We start from the raw sequence: 21,150 nt of genomic DNA, 5'->3' as shown, positions 1-21,150 counted from the left end.
CGTACAAGCGAGATGAACAAGAAAAATCTTTATTGTAGCCAGAAATGTACACAATATTATATATAAAAATTTATTGAACATTCATTCCGCAACTTTACTGTAAATTAATTCTTGTGCCTTTTCCTTTTCTCTTCAAAGCTTCTCTTGACACCTTTTCTCATATAGAAGGCCTGTGTTTCTTCTCTGTGAAGTATCCAGCAGTAGACACCATCATGTTCACGTTCCATCTACCTTGCTATCGTCGTTCCATCTCCTTGATATCCTGATGACATATTTCTCTTTGCTCTTCGCTAACGGCACCAAGGTTTTCAGGAAAGTAGTCCAAATGGGAATGTAAAAAATGTAACTTCAAATTCATAAACATCCCAAGGCTCTGAAACATTTCAGCATGTTCTCCACGATGGACACATTTTGGATCTTTGCTTTTACCTAGATATTTCTTCACGATTTCTTTAAAAGAATCCCAAGCCCTTTTCTCAACAACTTTCATTTCTTCAGTTTCCTAATATCCAGACCCACAAAAATGCCTTTCTTCAGTTTTGCCTCGGACAGTCCCTTAAACTTGGTACACAGGTAATTAAAAGTCTCTCCTTCTTTCGGTACATCTTTCACAAACAGTTTCAACAGTCCAAGCTTAATGTGAAGTGGTGGCATGAAAACTTTAGTGGGAGCAACAAAATATTTCCCAACTATGTTACTGAGTCCAGGTCGTAAAGATGTTCTCGTTGGCCAAGTCCTATCCTATTTTTCCCATTCACCTAAAAAGCATTGGTACTTCATGCATCCTGCCAAGGAGCAAAGAGAACTTTCAGATCATGAGATATTGACCATCCCTGATCCTCGTAGTTAAGTTTTTTGAGAAATTAATAAAATCTAACTTCTCATAGACTTCCTTCAGGTATACAGAATGTCCTACAGGCACTGAAGCATGCTTGCTGCCACTGTGCAGTAGCACAGCTTTCAGACTTTTGTTTGGATGATTCATCAATAAAGTTTCCACTCGCTCATATTGCACTCAATATTACATTTTTTAATCAGCCCAAGAACATCACTGCAATACACTAGAGCACCGTCTTTAGAAAAGTATAGAAGGAATTCTTTTTCCTAAGATTCTGTACCATGAAAAACAGGTACCAGGAGCTAGCAGGTTCTTTTCCTTTTAGTCTTGAGCCTAAAAGTTCTGCAGAATGTTAAGGCAGGTCCAAGTCTCTGACCAAGGTCAGAGTCACGCTAGCTTATTGCATCTGATGAGAGAGCATCGGGTGCGATATGCTAATGACCCTCGGCTCCTGCTCCGAGCCTCTCGCTTAGAGAGAATCAGAGCACAGCTGCGGAGGAGGCGGAGAAACTAAAGGTACCGTCACACTAAGCGACGCTGCAGCGATACCGACAACGATGTTGATCGCTGCAGCATTGCTGTTTTGTCGCTGGAGAGCTGTCACACAGACAGCTCTCCAGCGACCAACAATCCCGAGGTCACCGGTAACCAGGGTAAACATCGGGTTACTAAGCGCAGGGCCGCCCTTAGTAACCCGATGTTTACCCTGGTTACCAGCGTAAACGTTAAAAAAACAAACACTACATAATTACATTCCGTGTCTGTCCTCCGGCGCTGTGCTTTCCTCTGCACTGTCAGCGCCGGCCAGCCGGAAAGCAGAGCGGTGATGTCACCGCTCTGCTTTCCGGCTGGCTGGCGCTGACACAGGATGCAGGAGGAGTGCAGAGACGCACAGCGCCGGGGACAGACAGCTGAAGGTAAGTATGTAGTGTTTGTTTTTTTAACGTTTACGCTGGTAACCAGGGTAAACATCGGGTTACTAAGCGCGGCCCTGCGCTTAGTAACCCGATGTTTACCCTGGTTACCAGTGAAGACATCGCTGGATCGGTGTCACACACGCCGATCCAGCGATGTCAGCGGGAAGTCCAGCGACGAAATAAAGTTCTGGACTTTCCTCAGCGACCAACGATCTCCCAGCAGGGGCCTAATCGTTGGTCGCTGTCACACATAACGATTTCCTTAACGATATCGTTGCTACGTCACAAAAAGCAACGATATCGTTAACGATATCGTTATGTGTGAAGGTACCTTAATTTCTCTATCTCCTCAATTGCCGGCGTCGGCGCATATCACACAGCACTAGGATGATATCCAAGTGATGTGCGTTGTCTCACTCGCACCCATAGGCTTATACCCAGTTTTCCGTGGCAAAAGTAGGTGCCTCGGCTTATACTCAGGTCGGCTTATACTAGAGTATATATGGTAATTAGAATTGTGGAAAAAAGCTGTGGCACTCTGACACCAAAATCATCCACTAATGGTCACCCAAAGGGATCAAAGCACGGCGTAAGAGTCAGTGTTTGTGAAAAAACTGTACATGGTGACATTTTTTCTATATTTTTACTGAGTTCAGCGATGGAAAATATATAAAAATCACCTCTTAGTTTTCAAACAATTTTACCCTTTCCAACCTGTTATTGGGACTTCTCCAGCTGTTAGAAGCAAGCCAACACAGCAGAAGTAATGTACAGGTGCATCCCCCAAAGTGAAAGGATAAAGGTCTGAGCTCTGAGACCTCCATTAATCATGAAAACAGTTGAAGTGCCCCCATTCTCTACAGTAAAGCTACAAGAGATGAACAAAGCTGCTGACATGCACAGCCAGTCTTTTGCTAAAGCAAATCTGTAATCAGGTTTTTGCTATGTAATCTGAGAGCAGCACTATGAAGGGGCACAGATCCAGATTCCAGCGATATGTCGTACGGCGTAAAGATAAAGCTAACAATCAGTGGTGGGGGTAAAGTTACATAGAACAGTTGACTAGGAAGCAGAAGACACCTAGTCTTTTGGTGATAATCTCCGGCTGATAAAACACTGATTTTATTGAAATAGCAACACATAGCCTAGTGAGTGACACATTGCTGGAATCAGGGTCTGGTCACTGACATCATGGTGCTCTCACATTACATAACAAAAACCTACTGATAGATTACCTCTAATTTCTACTTTATCCTTGCAGCCCGGACAAGATATCAATGATTGGGAGAAGATGAAGAATGAAGACAATGTGACTTTTAGTTGGCTGAGCTCCATTACACCATGGATTGGTCTTCAATGTTAAAATATCAAAAAACCTTTTAAGGCCACATGCACACTAGCAGTATTTGGTCAGTGTTTTCCATCAGTATTTGTAAGCCAAAACCAGGAGTGGGTGATAAATGCAGAAGTGGTGACGTGTTTCTATTATACTTTTCCTCTGATTGTTCCACTCCTGGTTTTGGCTTACAAATACTGATGTAAAGTACTGACCAAATACTGAACATGTGAACGTGGCCTAACAATGTTTTGAAATCCATGACGCTTACTAGACAAGGAATTTTCTAAATATGAGTTAATACCCAAGGACAAAAAAGAAAGCCATACAAAATAATAAATGGCAACAAAAGACATTATAAAGTTTTATCAAGGGCTCAGATTTATGAACACCAAAATTGCTAAATGATTGCACTGTACCATATATGTACTAAATGTAGCACTGGAGCAGAAAGCACATGGACTACATCTGTATATCCAAGGGAGTTTAGACTCCAGGGAGCGGGCAGCCACATGACCACAAGTATGTGATTTGCATACTCCTGGCCACATTCAGACTAGACTGTGTCAGGCCTCATTCTATACACTTGCACTGAGTGAGGTTGTGCCCATCTAGTTGGCATGTGACCACGCACATTCAAATAATATATTTGGGGTCACGCTCCAGAGAATCCTCACAGCATGCAGTGTGTGAGATGTGAGGATTCCCAAGTCTGCAGTCACTCATCAGGAGGGCGTTAAACTAGAAGAAGAGGGGACGGGAAGAAAAACATTAGACTCGAACAAAGAAGACCCAGGAAAACATACTCAGAAGGGAGGTAAGAACATTTCTAAAACAATCCACAGCGAGGAGATTGGAACAAAACAAAATCCTCTAAACTGCATGCTCGCAAACGCCAGAAGCCTGACAAACAAGATGGAAGAACTAGAAGCAGAAATATCTACAGGTAACTTTGACATAGTGGGAATAACCGAGACATGGTTAGATGAAAGCTATGACTGGGCAGTTAACTTACAGGGTTACAGTCTGTTTAGAAAGGATCGTAAAAATCGGAGAGGAGGAGGGGTTTGTCTCTATGTAAAGTCTTGTCTAAAGTCCACTTTAAGGGAGAATATTAGCGAAGGAAATGAGGATGTCGAGTCCATATGGGTCGAAATTCATGGAGGGAAAAATGGTAACAAAATTCTCATTGGGGTCTGTTACAAACCCCCAAATATAACAGAAACCATGGAAAGTCTACTTCTAAAGCAGATAGATGAAGCTGCAACCCATAATGAGGTCCTGGTTTTGGGGGACTTTAACTACCCGGATATTAACTGGGAAACAGAAACCTGTGAAACCCATAAAGGCAACAGGTTTCTGCTAATAACCAAGAAAAATTATCTTTCACAATTGGTGCAGAATCCAACCAGAGGAGCAGCACTTTTAGACCTAATACTATCTAATAGACCAGACAGAATAACAAATCTGCAGGTGGTCGGGCATCTAGGAAATAGCGACCACAATATTGTACAGTTTCACCTGTCTTTCACTAGGGGGACTTGTCAGGGAGTCACAAAAACACTGAACTTTAGGAAGGCAAAGTTTGACCAGCTTAGAGATGCCCTTAATCTGGTAGACTGGGACAATATCCTCAGAAATAAGAATACAGATAATAAATGGGAAATGTTTAAGAACATCCTAAATAGGCAGTGTAAGCGGTTTATACCTTGTGGGAATAAAAGGACTAGAAATAGGAAAAACCCAATGTGGCTAAACAAAGAAGTAAGACAGGCAATTAACAGTAAAAAGAAAGCATTTGCACTACTAAAGCAGGATGGCACCATTGAAGCTCTAAAAAACTATAGGGAGAAAAATACTTTATCTACAAAACTAATTAAAGCTGCCAAAAAGGAAACAGAGAAGCACATTGCTAAGGAGAGTAAAACTAATCCCAAACTGTTCTTCAACTATATCAATAGTAAAAGAATAAAAACTGAAAATGTAGGCCCCTTAAAAAATAGCGAGGAAAGAATGGTTGTAGATGACGAGGAAAAAGCTAACATATTAAACACCTTCTTCTCCACGGTATTCACGGTGGAAAATGAAATGCTAGGTGAAATCCCAAGAAACAATGAAAACCCTATATTAAGGGTCACCAATCTAACCCAAGAAGAGGTGCGAAACCGGCTAAATAAGATTAAAATAGATAAATCTCCGGGTCCGGATGGCATACAAGTAATGTAATAGATAAACCATTATTTCTTATTTTTAGGGACTCTATAGCGACAGGGTCTGTTCCGCAGGACTGGCGCATAGCAAATCTGGTGCCAATATTCAAAAAGGGCTCTAAAAGTGAACCTGGAAATTATAGGCCAGTAAGTCTAACCTCTATTGTTGGTAAAATATTTGAAGGGTTTCTGAGGGATGTTATTCTGGATTATCTCAATGAGAATAACTGTTTAACTCCATATCAGCATGGGTTTATGAGAAATCGCTCCTGTCAAACCAATCTAATCAGTTTTTATGAAGAGGTAAGCTATAGGCTGGACCACGGTGAGTCATTGGACGTGGTATATCTCGATTTTTCCAAAGCGTTTGATACCGTGCCGCACAAGAGGTTGGTACACAAAATGAGAATGCTTGGTCTGGGGGAAAATGTGTGTAAATGGGTTAGTAACTGGCTTAGTGATAGAAAGCAGAGGGTGGTTATAAATGGTATAGTCTCTAACTGGGTCGCTGTGGCCAGTGGGGTACCGCAGGGGTCGGTATTGGGACCTGTTCTCTTCAACATATTCATTAATGATCTGGTAGAAGGTTTACACAGTAAAATATCGATATTTGCAGATGATACAAAACTATGTAAAGCAGTTAATACAAGAGAAGATAGTATTCTGCTACAGATGGATCTGGATAAGTTGGAAACTTGGGCTGAAAGGTGGCAGATGAGGTTTAACAATGATAAATGTAAGGTTATACACATGGGAAGAAGGAATCAATATCACCATTACACACTGAATGGGAAACCACTGGGTAAATCTGACAGGGAGAAGGACTTGGGGATCCTAGTTAATGATAAACTTACCTGGAGCAGCCAGTGCCAGGCAGCAGCTGCCAAGGCAAACAGGATTATGGGGTGCATTAAAAGAGGTCTGGATGCACATGATGAGAGCATTATACTGCCTCTGTACAAATCCCTAGTTAGACCGCACATGGAGTACTGTGTACAGTTTTGGGCACCGGTGCTCAGGAAGGATATAATGGAACTAGAGAGAGTACAAAGGAGGGCAACAAAATTAATAAAGGGGATGGGAGAACTACAATACCCAGATAGATTAGCGAAATTAGGATTATTTAGTCTAGAAAAAAGACGACTGAGGGGCGATCTAATAACCATGTATAAGTATATAAGGGGACAATACAAATATCTCGCTGAGGATCTGTTTATACCAAGGAAGGTGACGGGCACAAGGGGGCATTCTTTGCGTCTGGAGGAGAGAAGGTTTTTCCACCAACATAGAAGAGGATTCTTTACTGTTAGGGCAGTGAGAATCTGGAATTGCTTGCCTGAGGAGGTTGTGATGGCGAACTCAGTCGAGGGGTTCAAGAGAGGCCTGGATGTCTTCCTGGAGCAGAACAATATTGTATCATACAATTATTAGGTTCTGTAGAAGGACGTAGATCTGGGGATTTATTATGATGGAATATAGGCTGAACTGGATGGACAAATGTCTTTTTTCGGCCTTACTAACTATGTTACTATGTTACATAGTGTGACTGGAAACTTGCAGCCCTTTAAGGCTATGTGCACATGTTGCGGATTTTGCTGCGGATCCGCAGCGAATTGGCCGCTGCGGATCCGCAGCAGTTTTCCCTGAGTTTACAGTACCATGTAAACCTATGGAAAAGAAAATCCGCAGTGCACATGCTGCGGAAAAGACCACGTGGAAACGTAGCGTTGTTTATTCCGCAGCATGTCAATTCTTTGTGCGGATTCCGCAACAGTTTACACCTGCTCCATAATAGAAATCCGCAGGGGTAAAACCGCAGGTGGAATCCGCAAAAAAATACGTGATAATTCCGCAGGTAATCCGCAGTGCAGATTACCTGCGGATTTACCAAAATCAGTCTGGAAAAATCAGCACCACTTTCCGCAACGTGTGCACGTGGCCTATGTCTTTGTGAGCAGAATGTCAGGAGTATAGAGTATGTAGAATACAGAGGGAGCATGTGTAAAAAAAAGAAAAAAAAGACACCTCCTTGAAATCTTTGACTGAGCCCTCAAAAAAAAAAAAAAAAAAGTTTATTAGTAGCGTTTCTAATTTACACAGCTTTCATTTGTATGTACGCATTTCATTGAAAGGTGATGGCCACCTTTACTAGCTTTATGCTTGTTGCCACATGCGTATACTTCTAAATGTAAACTTTATCTTCTCATTCAGACTCTAAAACCTGATCCAAAGTCCAGGATTAAGAACCATTATTAGGCTGCCGTCACACTATCAGTATTTGGTCAGTATTTTACATCAGTATTTGTAAGCCAAAACCATGAGTGGGTGATAAATGCAGAAGTGGTGATGTGTTTCTATTATACGTCTCCTCTAATTGTTCCACTCCTGGCTTTGGCTTAGGCCAGTCTCACACGTCCAGATAATTCCGGTACCAGAAAAATCGGTAACGGAATTATCTGTGTCCGTGCGTTTATGTGGCACATCAGTGTGGCACACGTGTGCCGCCCGTGTGCCGACTGGGTACCACACGGAGCGTGCAGCAGACAGCGCTAGAGATAAGCGCTGTCCCCTGCATCTGGTGCTGAATTCATATCTTCTGTCCAGCAGCGTTCGTTGGAGAGAAGATATAAAAAATCCTTTTTTTTTTTTTTCGTGTTTAAAATAAAGATCCCTGTCCCCACCCCCTCCCACCCCCTGTGCGCCCAGCCGCTGGTAATAAAATACTCACCCGGCTCCCTCAGAGCGTCCTGTCCTGGCTGCAGCTTCTTCCTCTGTCAGCAGTCACGTGGGGCCTCCCATTACAGTAATGAATATGCGGCTCCACCCCTATGGGAGGTGGAGCCGCATATTCATGACTCTAATCGGCGGCCCCACGTGACCGCTCATACAGGAGAAAGTGCGGCCAGGACAGGACGCCGCGAGGGAGCCAGGTGAGTATTTTATTAACAGCGGGCGGGCGCACAGGGGGTGGGAGGCGGCTGGGGACAGGGATCTTTATTTTAGACATGAAAAAAAAAAAAAAAGGATTTATCATATCTTCTCTACAGCAAACGCTGCTGGACAGAAGATATGAATGGCGGCTTCAGCACCACGTGGGGGGGACAGCGCTTACTGTAGCACTGTCTCCTGCACGGCACACGGACTGCACACGGACAACGTCCGTATGCAGTACGTGTTTTACACGGACCCATTGACTTTAATGGGTCCGTGTAATCCATGCGCTCCCACGAACACTGACATGTCTCCGTGTTTTGCACACGGACACACGGTCCGTGAAAACACGCTGACATGTGCAGAGACACATTGATTTCAATGTGTCTACGTGAGTCAGTTTCTCCGGTACGTGAGGAAACTGTCACCTCACGTACCGGAGCCACTGACGTGTGAAACCGGCCTTACAAATACTGATGTAAAATACTGACCGAATACTGCTAGTGTGATGGAAGCCTTATTAACATAGCATCCATGCAAGTATACAACATGGTGGCATTTGTCAATGGCTTCATGCCACTTTTGTGCCATAAAAAAGTTGCATATTTTGGCATACACAGTATCAGCACTTTGGTGACTTTTTACACCATTTACTAATTCAGAAATGAGAAAAGAGGGACGAGTTAAACACAGGAGGAGAAGGAACAACCATTTATCATTCGTTACACCAGAGATTGATACAAGTGTTAGCACAAATCTATCTCTATTCAATTAATAAAGCAAAGTCAGTCAAAGACAAGCCAAACTTATTAACACTTACCACTTACTGTTAGCTATTGTGGCACAGTTTGCTCCAAAGAATCTGGATTACAGCTTGTGTATGACAGTCTTAGTAAGTCTGCTTTAGTGTGTTGATGAAAGTTCACACACTTTGTCTATGTCCCACTTGTATGGACACTACCCCAGTAATTAAACACATTTTCAACATTACCATGATCATTCTTCCAGAGTCGAAAACCAATTGCATACAGTAGGAACTAGTGATGAGCAAACCTGTTTAGAAAAGGTGTTATCTGAGCATGCTCGGGTGCTAACCGAGTGTCTTCGGCGTGCTCAAACAGAAGCTGTATGTCTCGCAGCTATTCGACATCTGCAACACATGTAGGGATTGTCTACCAAATAGATAATCCCTGCATGTGTTGCTAACGGCCATGAGACATGCAGGTGCAGGGACTAAAACATATTTTTCGAGCACGCTGAAGTCACTCGGTTAGCACATAAGCATGCTCGGATAACGTCTTACCCGAGCAGGTTCACTCATCACTACCAGGAACCTGTTATATCACTCCTACAGCCCATTTTGACTTACTTACTAGCCGGGAATAGAAGGTAGATGGACAAATTAAAAAAAAAACACACCAAAAGAGGCCAAAAAAGATAGGTAAAAATTGTAGGCACATTGGCTACCCGCTTTTTAAGTATTGCCTAGCCACAGGCATGTATTACAATTGAAGCGCCGCCCATATTCATGTGCACAATCTATATTTTTTAGGTTTACAAGCCCTCAGTAAATCCACTAAGCTCCCATACAATAACTTTCCCTCCATCTACTACATAATTGTCTAAGGGTCACTTCCGTCTGTCTGTTTGTCTGTCTTTCTGTCTGTCTGTCACGGATATTCATTGGTCGCGGCCTCTGTCTGTCATGGAAATCCAAGTCGCTGATTGGTCATCGCAAAACGCCCACGACCATTGCCACGACCAATCAGCGACGGGCACAGTCCAGCGGCAACATGGCCGCTCCTTCCTCTCCGTAGTCAGTGCCCGCTCCATACTCCCCTCCAGTCAGTGCTCACACAGGGTTAATGGCAGCGCTAACGGACCGGGTTATGCCGCGGTGTAACACACTCCATTAATGCTGCTATTAACCCTGTGTGACCAACTTTTTTACTATTGATGCTGCCTAGGCAGCATCAATAGTAAAAAGATCTCATGTTAAAAATAATAAAAAAAATAAATCGTTATATACTCACCGTCCGTCGGCCCCAGAACAGGCCTTTCCCGCTCCTCGCGACGCTCCAGTGACCGCTCCATGCATTGCGATCTCGCGAGATGATGACATATCGGTCTCACGAGACCGCTACGACATCATCTCGCGAGACCGCAATACACTCTTGAGACCAGAGCACGCGAGGAGCGTGAGTAAACTCTTCCTGGATCCGGGGGCTCCGGAAGGTGAGTATATAACTATTTTTTATTTTAATTCTCTTTTTTTAACAGGGATATGATGCCCACATTGTTATATACTACGTGGGCTGTGCAATGTACTACGCGGGCTGTGCAATGTACTACGCGGGCTGTGCAATGTACTACGTGGGCTGTGCAATGTACTACGTGGGCTGTGCAATGTACTACGCGGGCTGTGCAATATACTACGTGGGCTGTGCAATGTACTAGGTGGGCTGTGCAATGTACTACGTGGGCTGTGCAATGTACTACGTGGGCTGTGCAATGTACTACGCAGGCTGTGCAATATAATACGCGGGCTGTGCAATGTACTACGCGGGCTGTGCAATGTACTACGTGGGCTGTGCAATATACTACGTGGGCTGTGCAATATACTACCCGGGCTGGGCAATATACTACGCGGGCTGGGCAATATACTATGCGGGCTGTGCAATATACTACGCGGGCTGCGCAATATACTGCGTGGCCTGTGCAATATACTGCGTGGGCTGTGCAATGTACTACGTAGGATGTGCAGTGTACTACGTGGGCTGTGCAATGTACTACTTGGGCTGTGCAATATACTACGTGGGCTGTGTTATACACTACGTGGCCTGTGTTATACACTACGTGGCCTGTGTTATACACTACGTGGCCTGTGTTACACACTACGTGGGCTGTGTTATATACTGCGTGCGTGGGATGTTATATACTACGTGAGCCGTGTTATATGCTATGTGGGCTGTTATACACTCCGTGGGCTGTGCTCTATACTACGTGGCTGTGCTATATACTCCGTGGGCTGTGCAATATACTCCGTGGGCTGTGCAATATACTCCGTGGGCTGTGCTATATACTCCGTGGGCTGTGCTATATACTCCGTGGGCTGTGCTATATACTCCGTGGGCTGTGCTATATACTATGTGGCTGTGCTATTTACTACGTGGGCTGTTATATACGTGGCTGTACTATATACTACGTGGCCGACCGCGAACAATCAGCGACAGGCGCAGTCCGGCCACGAATTTGGCGCAGGAGTTGAACCACACTTCGCTTATTGGTCCCGGCCGGCCAAATCCTGTGTATTCAATGTATTATTCTAAAATCTTCATAAATAAACTACATACATATTCTAGAATACCCGATGCGTTAGAATCGGGCTACCATCTAGTTGATGTATAAAGCCTAAGGAAATTTAAAAAAAAAAAAAAGTAGAGAAGCCAAATCTACTAAAGAGGAAGTGGCACTTGCTGGACCAAAATGTGTTTAACGAACTCTTCACTTTAGCAGACATTCCTGTTCTAATTTAATTTAAAGGAAAAACCAACAGCACATTCCACATGAGCTATGAGAGCATCACGTCTACTCAAATTTACAACATTTTTATATAAAATGTGAAATGTTAAATGGCTTTATAGCCTTTAGTTTGTAGCATCCCATTGGGATTGTAGCTATTATTCTACCAATATAGTGTTAAAAGATATGCTTTCAAGAAAGGGCTACGACCATGCAAGGAAAGTACAGTCAGAGACGGACATAAAGCATTGGAGCACCTCTGGGATCTGTGCTAGAACAGGGACACTTCAATTACCTTTATTGCTACGGCTTTGTCATCGAAAATATAAAGGATGGGGTACAGTAAAATGACGCATGTCATCTCGTGATGTCATCTAAAGCAAAAACGTTACAATATGCACAAAGTCTAAATATTGACTTTTCTACAATAACATTATATCCAGATTAAGTAAACACTGGAACAAATCTATACGGGGAACTCGCAATTATACCGACGTGATTGAGGAGAAAAAAAATAGAACACAGATCTAAAGAAAGCACTTAATCTAAAATGACAACAAAACCAACAACCTAAAAAGGAATTCAAGGATTGACGGACGTCACATAACACAGCGAGGAAGGAAAGCAATATGTACTTCTCAGGGATTATCTAGGAATATATCAGGGAGTGAGCGCTGGATGAGCTCTCGCTCTGCAAATGGTGGGTGACAGCCACTGTAGGATGAGGGTGCACAGATTTATGCCAAGCTCCCTTTGTAGTAGAGGAGGGGTAGGGGTGATACCAAAATGTATTATGGCAAAGCTAGCCTAAAACCATAATCTGGAGTCAGGATCCAATCTGCAGTTAGATTCACAGAAGATGAAAGTCTTCACAGGTAAGAGGGCATCACATCCATTCTGATATCTAAATTCCATGCAGCCTGCCCCTGATATCTGCCATGTAGCGGTGCAGCCTGTCCCGGTATCTGCCATGTAGCGGTGCAGCCTGCCCCCGATATCTGCCATGTAGCGGTGCAGCCTGCCCCGGCATCTGCCATGTAGCGGTGCAGCATGCCCCCGGTATCTGCCATGTAACGGTGCAGCCTGACCCCGGTATCTGCCATGTAGTGGTGCAGCCTGCCCCGGTATCTGCCATGTAACGGTGCAACCTGACCCCGGTATCTGCCATGTAGCGGAACAGCATGCCCCCGATATCTGCCATGTAACGGTGCAACCTGACCCCGGTATCTGCCATGTAGCGGTGCAGCCTGCCCCCGATATCTGCCATGTAGCGGTGCAGCCTGCCCCGGCATCTGCCATGTAGCGGTGCAGCATGCCCCCGGTATCTGCCATGTAACGGTGCAGCCTGACCCCGGTATCTGCCATGTAGTGGTGCAGCCTGCCCCGGTATCTGCCATGTAACGGTGCAACCTGACCCCGGTATCTGCCATGTAGCGGAACAGCATGCCCCCGATATCTGCCATGTAACGGTGCAACCTGACCCCGGTATCTGCCATGTAGCGGTGCAGCCTGCCCCAAGTATCTGCCATGTAGTGGTGCAGCATGTCCCCGATATCTGCCATGTAATGGTAAAGCCTGACCCGGTATCTGCCATGTAGCGGTGCAGCCTGCCCCCGATATCTGCCATGTAGCAGTGCAGCCTGCCCCGGTATCTGCCATGTAGCGGTGCAACCTGCTCCGGTATCTGCCATGTAGCGGTGCAGCATGCCCCCAGTGTCTGCCATGTAACGGTGCAGCCTGACCCCGGTATCTGCCATGTAGTGGTGCAGCCTGACCCCGGTATCTGCCATGTAGCGGTGCAGCCTGCCCCCGATATCTGCCATGTAGCGGTGCAGCCTGACCCGGTATCTGCCATGTAGCGGTGCAGACTGCCCCGGTATCTGCCATGTAGCGGTGCAGACTGCCCCGGTATCTGCCATGTAGGGGTGCAGACTGCTCCGGTATCTGCCATGTAACGGTGCAGCCTGACCCCGGTATCTGCCATATAGCGGTGCAGCCTGCCCCGGTATCTGCCATGTAGCGGTGCAGCCTGCTCCGGTATCTGCCATGTAGCGGTGCAGCATGCCCCCAGTGTCTGCCATGTAACGGTGCAGCCTGACCCCGGTATCTGCCATGTAGCGGTGTAGCCTGCCCCCGGTATCTGCCATGTAGCGGTGCAGCCTACCCCGGTATCTGCCATGTAGCGGTGCAGCATGCCCCCGGTATCTGCCATGTAGCGGTGCAGCCTGCCCCGGTATCTGCCATGTAGCGGTGCAGCATGCCCCCAGTGTCTGCCATGTAACGGTGCAGCCTGACCCCGGTATCTGCCATGTAGCGGTGCAGCATGCCCCCGATATCTGCCATGTAATGGTGCAGCCTGACCCGGTATCTGCCATGTAGCGGTGCAGCCTGCCCCCGGTATCTGCCATGTAGCGGTGCAGCCTGCCCCCGGTATCTGCCATGTAGCGGTGCAGCCTGCCCCCGGTATCTGCCATGTAGCGGTGCAGCCTGCCCCCGGTATCTGCCATGTAACGGTGCAGCCTGCCCCCGGTATCTGCCATGTAACGGTGCAGCCTGACCCCGGTATCTGCCATGTAGCGGAGCAGCATGCCCCCAGTGTCTGCCATGTAACGGTGCAGCCTGCCCCCGGTATATGCCGTGTAGCGATGTAGCCTGCCCCTAGTATGTGCTGAGTAGCGGTGTAGCCTGCCCCTAGTATATGCCGTGTAGCGGTGTAGCCTGCCCCCGGTATGTGCCGTGCGGCTTACCTCTGGTATATGCCGTGTAGCGATATAGCCTGCCCCCGGTATGTGCTGAGTAGCGGTGTGGCCTGCCCCTAGTATATGCCGTGTAGCGGTGTAGCCTGCCCCCGGTATGTACTGAGTAGCAGTGTAGCCTGCCCCAATATGTGACGTGTAGCCTACCCCGGTATGTGCCGTGTAGCGGTGTAGCCTGCCCCTAGTATATGCCGTGTAGCCTGCCCCCGGTATGTGCTGAGTAACAGTGTAGCCTGCCCCCAATATGTGCCGTGTAGCGGCGTAGCCTGCCCCCGGTATGTGCCGTGTAGCGGTGTAGTCTGCCCCTGGTATATGCCATGTAGCGATGTAGCCTGCCCTGATATGTGCCGTGTAGCCTACCCCAGTATATGCCATGTAGCGGTGTAGCCTGCCCCGGTATGTGCCGTGTAGCGGTGTAGCCTGCCCCTGGTATGTGCTGTGTAGCAGTGTAGCCTGCCCCCGATATGTGCCGTGTAGCGGCGTAGCTTACCCCAGTATATGCCGTGTAGCCTGCCCCCAGTATGTGCCATGTAGTGGAGATGCCTGCCCTGATATGTGTCGTGTAGCCTACCCCAGTATATGCCGTGTAGCCTGCCCTGATATGTGCCGTGTAGCGGTGTAGCCTGCCCTGGTATGTGCCGTATAGCCTACCCCAGTATATGCCGTGTAGCCTGCCCCGGTATGTGCCATGTAGCGGTGTAGCCTGCCCTGATATGTGCCGTGTAACCTACCCCAGTATATGCCATGTAGCCTGCCCTGATATGTGCCATGTAACCTGCCCTGGTATGTGCCGTGTAGCCTACCCCAGTATATGCCGTGTAGCCTGCCCCCGGTATGTGCCATGTAGCGGTGTAGCCTGCCCTGGTATGTGCCGTGTAGCCTACCCCAGTATATGCCGTGTAGCCTGCCCCCGGTATGTGCCATGTAGCGGTGTAGCCTGCCCTGGTATGTGCCGTGTAGCCTACCCCAGTATATGCCGTGTAGCCTGCCCCGGTATGTGCCATGTAGCGGTGTAGCCTGCCCTGATATGTGCCGTGTAGCGGTGTAGCCTGCCCTGATATGTGCCGTGTAGCCTGCCCTGATATGTGCCGTGTAGCCTGCCCCGGTATACACCATGCTGTTGGTCATGGTAGGGTCTGGCGGTGACAAGGATGCTGTGTGGATGGCTGTATAAGCGGACGCTGTGTGGATGGCGGTATAGGCGGTATAAGCGGACGCTGCGTGGATGGCTGTATAAGCGGACGCTGCGTGGATGGCTGTATAAGCGGATGCTGTGTGGATGGCTGTATAAGCGGACGCTGTGTGGATGGCTGTATAAGCGGACGCTGTGTGGATGGCTGTATAAGCGGACGCTGCGTGGATGGCTGTATAAGCGGACGCTGCGTGGATGGCGGTATAAGCGGACGCTGTGTGGATGGCGGTATAAGCGGACGCTGTGTGGATGGCGGTATAGGCGGTATAAGCGGACGCTGTGTGGATGGCGGTATAAGCGGACGCTGTGTGGATGGCGGTATAAGCGGACGCTGTGTGGATGGCGGTATAAGCGGACGCTGTGTGGATGGCTGTATAAGCGGACGCTGTGTGGATGGCGGTATAAGCGGACGCTGTGTGGATGGCTGTATAAGCGGACGCTGTGTGGATGGCTGTATAAGCGGACGCTGTGTGGATGGCGGTATAAGCGGACGCTGTGTGGATGGCTGTATAAGCGGACGCTGTGTGGATGGCTGTATAAGCGGACGCTGTGTGGATGGCGGTATAAGCGGACGCTGTGTGGATGGCGGTATAGGCGGTATAAGCGGACGCTGTGTGGATGGCGGTATAAGCGGACGCTGTGTGGATGGCTGTATAAGCGGACGCTGTGTGGATGGCGGTATAAGCGGACGCTGTGTGGATGGCTGTATAAGCGGACGCTGTGTGGATGGCTGTATAAGCGGACGCTGTGTGGATGGCGGTATAAGCGGACGCTGTGTGGATGGCGGTATAGGCGGTATAAGCGGACGCTGTGTGGATGGCTGTATAAGCGGACGCTGTGTGGATGGCTGTATAAGCGGACGCTGTGTGGATGGCGGTATAAGCGGACGCTGTGTGGATGGCGGTATAAGCGGACGCTGTGTGGATGGCGGTATAAGCGGACGCTGTGTGGATGGCGGTATAAGCGGACGCTGTGTGGATGGCGGTATAAGCGGACGCTGTGTGGATGGCGGTATAAGCGGACGCTGTGTGGATGGCGGTATAAGCGGACGCTGTGTGGATGGCGGTATAAGCGGACGCTGTGTGGATGGCTGTATAAGCGGACGCTGTGTGGATGGCGGTATAAGCGGACGCTGTGTGGATGGCTGTATAAGCGGACGCTGTGTGGATGGCTGTATAAGCGGACGCTGTGTGGATGGCGGTATAAGCGGACGCTGTGTGGATGGCTGTATAAGCGGACGCTGTGTGGATGGCGGTATAAGCGGACGCTGTGTGGATGGCGGTATAGGCGGTATAAGCGGACGCTGTGTGGATGGCGGTATAAGCGGACGCTGTGTGGATGGCTGTATAAGCGGACGCTGTGTGGATGGCGGTATAAGCGGACGCTGTGTGGATGGCTGTATAAGCGGACGCTGTGTGGATGGCTGTATAAGCGGACGCTGTGTGGATGGCGGTATAAGCGGACGCTGTGTGGATGGCGGTATAGGCGGTATAAGCGGACGCTGTGTGGATGGCTGTATAAGCGGACGCTGTGTGGATGGCTGTATAAGCGGACGCTGTGTGGATGGCGGTATAAGCGGACGCTGTGTGGATGGCGGTATAAGCGGACGCTGTGTGGATGGCGGTATAAGCGGACGCTGTGTGGATGGCGGTATAAGCGGACGCTGTGTGGATGGCGGTATAAGCGGACGCTGTGTGGATGGCGGTATAAGCAGACGCTGTGTGGATGGCGGTATAAGCGGACGCTGTGTGGATGGCGGTATAAGCGGACGCTGTGTGGATGGCGGTATAAGCGGACGCTGTGTGGATGGCGGTATAAGCGGACGCTGTGTGGATGGCGGTATAAGCGGACGCTGTGTGGATGGCGGTATAAGCGGACGCTGTGTGGATGGCGGTATAAGCGGACGCTGTGTGGATGGCTGTATAAGCGGACGCTGTGTGGATGGCGGTATAAGCGGACGCTGTGTGGATGGCGGTATAAGCGGACGCTGTGTGGATGGCGGTATAGGCGGTATAAGCGGACGCTGTGTGGATGGCGGTATAAGCGGACGCTGTGTGGATGGCGGTATAAGCGGACGCTGTGTGGATGGCGGTATAAGCGGACGCTGTGTGGATGGCGGTATAAGGGGACGCTGTGTGGATGGCGGTATAAGCGGACGCTGTGTGGATGGCGGTATAAGCGGACGCTGTGTGGATGGCGGTATAGGCGGTATAAGCGGACGCTGTGTGGATGGCGGTATAAGCGGACGCTGTGTGGATGGCGGTATAAGCGGACGCTGTGTGGATGGCGGTATAAGCGGACGCTGTGTGGATGGCGGTATAAGCGGACGCTGTGTGGATGGCGGTATAAGCGGACGCTGTGTGGATGGCGGTATAAGCGGACGCTGTGTGGATGGCGGTATAAGCGGACGCTGTGTGGATGGCGGTATAAGCGGACGCTGTGTGGATGGCTGTATAAGCGGACGCTGTGTGGATGGCGGTATAAGCGGACGCTGTGTGGATGGCTGTATAAGCGGACGCTGTGTGGATGGCTGTATAAGCGGACGCTGTGTGGATGGCGGTATAAGCGGACGCTGTGTGGATGGCTGTATAAGCGGACGCTGTGTGGATGGCGGTATAAGCGGACGCTGTGTGGATGGCGGTATAGGCGGTATAAGCGGACGCTGTGTGGATGGCGGTATAAGCGGACGCTGTGTGGATGGCTGTATAAGCGGACGCTGTGTGGATGGCGGTATAAGCGGACGCTGTGTGGATGGCTGTATAAGCGGACGCTGTGTGGATGGCTGTATAAGCGGACGCTGTGTGGATGGCGGTATAAGCGGACGCTGTGTGGATGGCGGTATAGGCGGTATAAGCGGACGCTGTGTGGATGGCTGTATAAGCGGACGCTGTGTGGATGGCTGTATAAGCGGACGCTGTGTGGATGGCGGTATAAGCGGACGCTGTGTGGATGGCGGTATAAGCGGACGCTGTGTGGATGGCGGTATAAGCGGACGCTGTGTGGATGGCGGTATAAGCGGACGCTGTGTGGATGGCGGTATAAGCGGACGCTGTGTGGATGGCGGTATAAGCAGACGCTGTGTGGATGGCGGTATAAGCGGACGCTGTGTGGATGGCGGTATAAGCGGACGCTGTGTGGATGGCGGTATAAGCGGACGCTGTGTGGATGGCGGTATAAGCGGACGCTGTGTGGATGGCGGTATAAGCGGACGCTGTGTGGATGGCGGTATAAGCGGACGCTGTGTGGATGGCGGTATAAGCGGACGCTGTGTGGATGGCTGTATAAGCGGACGCTGTGTGGATGGCGGTATAAGCGGACGCTGTGTGGATGGCGGTATAAGCGGACGCTGTGTGGATGGCGGTATAGGCGGTATAAGCGGACGCTGTGTGGATGGCGGTATAAGCGGACGCTGTGTGGATGGCGGTATAAGCGGACGCTGTGTGGATGGCGGTATAAGCGGACGCTGTGTGGATGGCGGTATAAGGGGACGCTGTGTGGATGGCGGTATAAGCGGACGCTGTGTGGATGGCGGTATAAGCGGACGCTGTGTGGATGGCGGTATAGGCGGTATAAGCGGACGCTGTGTGGATGGCGGTATAAGCGGACGCTGTGTGGATGGCGGTATAAGCGGACGCTGTGTGGATGGCGGTATAAGCGGACGCTGTGTGGATGGCGGTATAAGCGGACGCTGTGTGGATGGCGGTATAAGCGGACGCTGTGTGGATGGCGGTATAAGCGGACGCTGTGTGGATGGCGGTATAAGCGGACGCTGTGTGGATGGCGGTATAAGCGGACGCTGTGTGGATGGCGGTATAAGCGGACGCTGTGTGGATGGCGGTATAAGCGAACGCTGTGTGGATGGCGGTATAAGCGGACGCTGTGTGGATGGCGGTATAAGCGGACGCTGTGTGGATGGCGGTATAAGCGGACGCTGTGTGGATGGCGGTATAAGCGGACGCTGTGTGGATGGCGGTATAAGCGGACGCTGTGTGGATGGCGGTATAAGCGGACGCTGTGTGGATGGCGGTATAAGCGGACGCTGTGTGGATGGCGGTATAAGCGGACGCTGTGTGGATGGCGGTATAAGCGGACGCTGTGTGGATGGCGGTATAAGCGGACGCTGTGTGGATGGCGGTATAAGCGGACGCTGTGTGGATGGCGGTATAAGCGGACGCTGTGTGGATGGCGGTATAAGCGGACGCTGTGTGGATGGCGGTATAAGCGGACGCTGTGTGGATGGCGGTATAAGCGGACGCTGTGTGGATGGCGGTATAAGCGGACTCTGTCACTTGCTGTCTGCATGTATGTATGCATGGGTTGGGGGGAGCCAGCAGGAATACTGATGTCCGTAGCGGTGATGCATCCTGTACACATGGAATACAGAACAGATCCTCGCCAGCGGCCATAAAGTGCAACATCTACAAACACAGAGCTGTGCTCTCACCCGGCTGTGTGTCCGCTCCGGGTGTGTCCGGCCCCGGGCCTCTCCGATGTCCCTCGTCTCCCGCCGCCCGCAGCAGCAGAAGCAGCAGCAGCAGCAGCAGCTCCGGGAGCGCGCACAGAAGGATGAGGAGGAGGAGGACGAGGGACCGGAGGATGCGGGGGCGCGCGGCGCGGGGCGGGGCCACGGCTGCTGGTACAGATACTGGCGCCTGGTGCGGATGCTGGGAATGTGGACTGGATGCTGCTGGGAGTGCAGCTGACTGGAAGGGGCAGCCCTGAGCTCCGTGCTGTCATGTGCTGCTGGGGTCTTTGCTTGACCTTGGGAGGGAGTTTACAAAAAATATCATGAAGATAATTGACCCCTAGTGTGGGAAGAGATTCTCCATCTTGTCTATGATAAGTCAGGTTTACCACACAAGCAGAAAATAACCAAAGGCGGGAAGGTGGTGAAATAATCACACAGCCTAAGGTCACCTGTGAAATCAGCGCTCCAGCACCGCAGCATTAGTGCATGGCAGCAGCGGTCACATCCCGCTTGACCGCTGCAGCCCATCACAGGCCTCACTGCTCATGTGCCATAATACATTGAGGCCAGTAATTGGCTGCAGCATAATGTGAGAATAGGGTTGTTTTGTAATATTTTATTATTCACTGTCTTTGACCATTTTTTTTTTTTGCCAACTTGGAAAATTCTTTTTAATCATGGCAGGGACCCCAGTGCATCATAGCTTGGGGGGGGGGGGGACACATGGTCACAGATGTCGGACAGAGCAAATCTTCACAGTACTTAATATACTTGCTTTTAACATTAGTTTAATAGCCGATATATCTTGATATGTAACTAGTCCTCTGACTTCCTCATATTTTTGTCTCCATTCACCCCCAAGTCTGTTTTCACCTTCATGACCAGGCCAATTTTTACAATTTGACCATTGTCCCTTTATGAGGTCACAACTCTAGAACGCTTCAACAGATCCCACTGATTCTGAGAATGTTTTCTCGAGA

At 49.3% G+C, this 21,150-nt stretch overlaps 1 protein-coding gene across 6 annotated transcripts in view; it reads right to left on the bottom strand.

Moving 5' to 3' along the window:
* The window catches only part of NLGN3 (neuroligin 3), a 190,036-nt gene extending 169,774 nt beyond the window's left edge, over nucleotides 1-20,262 (bottom strand). For 3 of the 6 annotated variants that reach the window (XM_069747289.1, XM_069747288.1, XM_069747290.1), the window contains exon 1: nucleotides 20,147-20,260. The gene's annotated coding sequence lies outside the window, so the exon portion shown is untranslated. Of the gene's footprint in view, nucleotides 1-20,146 lie in introns of all 6 variants that reach the window. The other 3 variants (XM_069747291.1, XM_069747286.1, XM_069747287.1) reach the window with 2 other exon arrangements.
* Between the last annotated feature and the right edge of the window lie 888 nt (nucleotides 20,263-21,150).

Source organism: Ranitomeya imitator, chromosome 2 (assembly GCF_032444005.1).
Source record: "Ranitomeya imitator isolate aRanImi1 chromosome 2, aRanImi1.pri, whole genome shotgun sequence".
NCBI classification, from domain to species: Eukaryota; Metazoa; Chordata; class Amphibia; order Anura; family Dendrobatidae; genus Ranitomeya; species Ranitomeya imitator.
This window is presented reverse-complemented; position numbering and strand designations above follow the sequence as displayed.